Here is a 6000-nt window from a genome sequence, read left to right as displayed (position 1 = left end):
TTACATTTTTTTTTCTTACAAACATATTGTGAGCTAAGTCGTAAAACTGTTATCAGCATTTATTTTTTGCTAGTTTAAATAACTCACTTTGTCAAAAGTTAATCATTGTGAAATCATTAATGGGTGTTAAACATGAAAAGTGAAAATGTAACCTGATTCATGAATGGTGATTAAGTATTGGTTATTATTAATTACTCTATGTAAGTATACAATTATTTGTTTGTATATTATGTTTATACTGTTCATAGCTGTCAGTCACATGATTGACTTAGTTAATGACGCAAGTACCGCAAATATCGAAAAATAATAATTCGGTATATTATGTAGGGGTCAAAGTTTGAACATTAGGTAAACATTTATTAGCAATATTTCTGTCATCTCATACTGCACTATCTTTTCTCACTTTGGAAATCAACATTTTGAGAGTCATATAAAATTCACTCTGATTTACTAAAAGTCATTGAAGATTATTGGACTTTAACACAATAATAACTTTCTAATAATAATAATAATAATAAAGCTACTGTTGGAGTAGATGGATTCAAAACTGAAGAATCATAAATTTTGAGTGGTGTCAGACAAGGTTGAATATTGTCTCCAATTATGTTTTATCAACCCTTTTTAGCTAACCACCTTCTAGTTTTTATTAATATAGATAGATGATAACTCTCCATAATTTTTATCTCTAACTCAACTAATGATAAAATTGTGTGTGTAATTTTTAATAGTCATACATACACCAACACTTAACCACAGATGGCGATCAGGGGTGTGCAGGCTTATTGTAAGCGTAACCATGACTACAAAGTGTCTGCTCTGCAGGTCTGCTGTCAACAACGGCCAAGTATTAAAAGCCATTACTCAGGTTAATGGCCAAGGTTTCTCACCCCATCAAATCAACATATCACTCGTTTTATCAACTTTAATTTGTCAAAATAAAATAATAAAGATAATTTTGTACATAAACACACTAGATACTATTATTAGTAATCAGAACATAGAATCTCCGATTTGCTTATGTGGCGAATTGCAAGATGACAATTAATAACATCTTCTGGGACTTCTGGGAGTGTCCGCATATGTCAGTTAAAAGGGAAGAGCCTTTCAAGTCGATCCATTCCTCAATTGAACCAGTCGGCCATTGTGACCTAGAAAATTTCTCAGCAATCAAAAAATTTCAGGTTTTTTACGGTGAGCAAGAAGGTCTTTTCTCATCGAGGATTGACCGTAATAATATTACTTATATCTAAATATGAATCACGCAAACTATACAGCACGCCAACCAAGGTCATGGAAATTTTCTCCTGGAAAACTCTCAGCACAACGTTCGTTACGCCACAGTATACTCCTGCGTAGCCGGTATGGAGGCATCGTGGGTGATAGAGAGAAAAATTAGTAAACAAAACATTTAACTTTATGATGAGCCTGTGTGCCTTAATTAGGTTCTGTATTATTTGTCACCAGTAACATCATTTATTATCCAGAGGATTGCTCCGCTCTGCTCCGCTTCGGGACCTAAATCTTACTCCAGCTCCACTCCAGGGTCTGCTCCTCTCCGGGAAAAAAGTTTGAATTGGTATTATATGTGTACAAATGTATGTGAAATAAGTAGTTTTTTTCGTCTTTGTCATTATTAATTATATTAAACAAAATTGCCGAAAGCAAATCATCTTTCATTATCTGCCTCTTCTGTCAAAAAATTGAGGTTATTTATCACTCGGCAGTGTTACCGTGTCAAATATAATATTTTCATTAGATTTTAGGACGAAAATTTAATAAAAAAAAGCAGCGGATCACTAGAAATTTTCGGTGCTCCGGATAAAACCCCAATGCTCCACTGCTTCAACTCCAAGCTTCGCTCCAACGCTCTGATATCATCGCATTGGTCAAGGAATTATATCCAATGAAAATCTTTTGACCGCAGTAAATCCACCTTTAACTAATTAATAGTATATTTTTCTCATCAACGTCCTGCCCTGTAACCACCTCAAAGCCTTCCAGCGACCACAGGGAGACGATAACGCCTACTTTAGAAAACATAATTATGGTCCAAACTATTTAGTTAGAATCATTACGTAATTCATTTTTAAACTGAAATAACATTACTTTTGGCAGTAGAACTACCATAGCAAAAAGTAGGAAACGATTTACAAATTACGTTACCGAGCGAGAAAACTGTCCAAATAATCGCTTAATTTCGTGTTTCCTATCATAATAACATACATTAAAACGTCAATAGACTGTACTGTACTATACAAAAATGACTGAAATCAGGTTAAAACTTAAGTACGTGTGTAAGTAATGTATAAATATTTGATAAACGGTCTGAACAATAAATAAACCAGTATCTATACTTATCAAAGATTTTTTTATATAAGAACAAAACGATTCTATAATGATGCATTGAAGTGGATTTATGTAAGCATAAAAACTAATTTAGCTATCTACTTTCTACAATACAATTTTTCATTAGTTTTCAATATTACACTATTATTTAATTAATCTGTGTTCGTCCATGTTAGAGCAGGTTCACATTAAGTCGGACCGACACTTTTGTCGTTGGTCGGTTGTCGGCTCTAACTGTTCGCACTATGTCGTGTCGATACTCTTTGGCCGGTTGACACAATGCCAGTTGTGAGTTGGCTCCCGCGCATAATGAACGACGACGTTTGTATTTAAATAGAAGGCGGAAGAAGAGAAAATAAAGTTCTGGATTTATTTCGGCCTCCATATTAAACACGAAACGAATCATCTCTGCGTATGCGCTTCTGAACTACTGCCGGGTGGGTGGGGTTCATGTCGGTCTGACAAAAGTGTAAAAAACGCAATACAAGTTGTTATGACAATAATATCCGACTCGACAGTAAAATCTTGACAAAACGTCCGTTAAATGTGCCGTCGCCGCAGTTTTATCGGATTCCACTAATGTTGACGGTGCTATTTAAATACAAACGCCAATATACGTCCAATACATTTATCGGCCAGATAAATGTGTCGGTCTGACCCAATGTGAACCTGCTCTTACAGATTGTAAACCAGAAGGGCATGGACTGTAAACTTTTTCTCCAAAAGCAGTAGTAAACTTATTGAACCTTAGAATATAATTATATGTCTGCAAGCCCAATTAGACTATACCATAATAGATCATGATCCGAAAATTCCATATTCCCGTAGGCTATGATTAATGTTACCATAGGGATAATACAGAATGTGTGTAAGGTGAATAGAAAATAAAGACTTTGTAGTACGCCTAAATAGATTCAAACACAGTCTATTCCGCTTAATTGGGACACATTAAAACTAGGAAATTTTGCTCAAATTAAACGGCTATCCGAATTAAGCGAATTCCACATTAAATTTGACAATGACTATTTTTCTTAAAGATGATATTTTATTTTATATAAAATACCCACGAGAATAATAAATTCTAAAATAAAATAATACTTGAGATTGTCAAATCATTTCTTGCCATCTTTGCAAGGGTCAAGGTATTTTTTTTTTTTTTAAATGAAATTGTCAAAAAGCAAATTTAGTAGGGTAGTGGTAGACTCTTAAGGGCCTAACGACCAGCGTGGCACCATACCATCGTGACGGAAGACACAATGAGATTTGTAATGTGTATCATAATAATATGTATTGTGATCTTAAATTTACTGCCCCAATTAAACAGAACGTTGTCCCAATTAAGCGATATAAATTATTCCATTTCCTAGGCCTGGTTTCTATTCCTTAAGATTTGGCCCAAATAAGCGGTTGTCCTAAATAACCAGTGGCCCAATTAAGCGGAATCATCTGTATTATACTTTGTGTAATAATACTCAATGCTGATTCTTATAGTGTGATTGAATAATTAGTAGTTACAAAACAGCTTGGAGGGTAGTAAAACTGTAATAAATACAATACGACAAAGCGCCAGGAATTATAGGTATATTGCGTCCCATCTTATGTATAAAGGTTCGCGGTGTGAATTATTTTAATCAAAAATAGTAAAATAACTTTCATGTAGTACTCGATAACCTAACTGAATTTATTCTGTAGTCCTGCCGAACCAATACATGATCGCCATGCCAACTACTAAGGACAGGAACCATTGATAAAGTAAAACACATAATATTTAATTAAATATGTTGTTTTATTAATTAGATTATGAAGGTTACAGTACCTATGAAATAGTTCTATACATAATATTTACAGACGATATGGCAAAAGATATGACATTGATTTAATTATCCGAACAATGAAATTGATTACACATCGAATTTATGAAGTATTTTTATTCATCTTTCATAAGAAATTTCTTCTGACACTTTTGTTTAAGGCAAACATACGATAAGTGTTTATAAAAATATTCTGTCCTTACGTCTAGTGTTGTTTAGAAATGATACCGTCGGAGCAACTCAATTTTCGCCAAATTTCAATTCACGATTCATACACACACACACGTAAATAATTATTACGTTGTAAAATTATTCAAATTCCAGCAATAAAGCGTTGAATATTTGTCACAGTTACCAAACAATTGGATAACAACAATGCTAAATTGTTTTCGTTTGTGAAACAATGCCAATAAAATTTATTCACGAATTCCAATTGACTGGGTTATCTGTAGTACCGATTTGCATTTTAAAATTAATTATTTACCTTATTTATTAGGAAAGCCCTTTACACACATTTTAAACAATCGTTCCGGGTAATTTTGAACCATTCATCTAACGTTTTCTTTACTGAAATTTCTTCGAAGAAGTTACTTAGTTAAAAAGAAACGATAACACTGTTATTATTAGGTTTGTTATATATCTAATTAAATGATTGTAACGAATACTGGGTATGATTTTAGGAGTAACGAGGAGATAAGAGAATGCACAAACAACCTTTCATCACACTGAGAGTGAAGAGGCGACGTTAGACCTGGCTCGGCCACGTGCTGCGGATGCCAGAAGAGCACTTCAACCTAGTTTGCCTATTCTTCAAACCAACCAGATTCTGGTGTCCTAGAAGGCTGCTAAATACTATCTATCGAGTATATACCGTAGAGCTACGGGATGCTGGTATGACCTAGAATGCTCGGCGGAATTCTTGGAGGCGCCGCTGGTGTCCATATGTTCCAACTAAGGGGCAGATATAGCCGAAGAAAAAGAGATATAATCAGAGAGGAAATCTCATGGAGAGTTGAGGCTTTCGAGATATGGCTGTATAGACGCATTATCCAAAACTCCTTTGTCTGACCAAGTGACAAAAATGATGACATTTTCGAAGAAATGAGAAATGACCGAACAGTATTACGAAGTATCAAACCTTTAAAACTACTGTACTTTGGCCACATTATGAGACGACAAGTACAACATTCCCAAGCGTGTGATCCAAGGAAAGATCAACAGTAGGTGTAGCAGAGGATGACGCTGCATTTCGTGGCTTAAAAACTTTTGTAATTTTTACGTGTGCAGCTTTACCGAACTGTGATAAAGTAAACTGGGCAGCAGATGATAGAGCAAAGATTACCCTCATGATGACTGACCTCCGTTAGGGAATGGAACGATAATAAAATAATACAATCAATGAATATTAAGTACTTGATAGCCCCAAAACACTTATAGATATGGAAGCTACTTTGGATTTTTTTTGGGAATACAATAAATAATATATTAAGTATATTATTATTATTATTGTATAGTACTACAACAGACTAAGAAGCCAGTGGTGTAGTGAAATAGTGGTGTTCTGGATTTTGCGAAAATTACTGAAATATATTGACCTCACTGGGATTGAACCTGGAGGCCCCGGAAATAGACCAATTCCTTACCCACTAGACTACAAGGACCGCCATTGCATAGTAATAATATCTATATATAGCTTTGTTTTAGGATATTTTTAAATCTTCGATTGTTTTTTTACACTCATAATGTGAAAAATACTAATCTTTTCATGCTATTGATACTTTATGATTAAGCTAATGGCTCATCTATTTCATGGAAAACCGCCACTGATCTTAATTATCATATT

The sequence above is a fragment of the Rhyacophila brunnea genome, unplaced genomic scaffold, assembly GCF_057557595.1.
Source record: "Rhyacophila brunnea isolate RB1 unplaced genomic scaffold, BYU_Rbru_1.0 scaffold_17, whole genome shotgun sequence".
In the NCBI taxonomy this organism is placed as follows: domain Eukaryota; kingdom Metazoa; phylum Arthropoda; class Insecta; order Trichoptera; family Rhyacophilidae; genus Rhyacophila; species Rhyacophila brunnea.
This window is presented reverse-complemented; position numbering follows the sequence as displayed.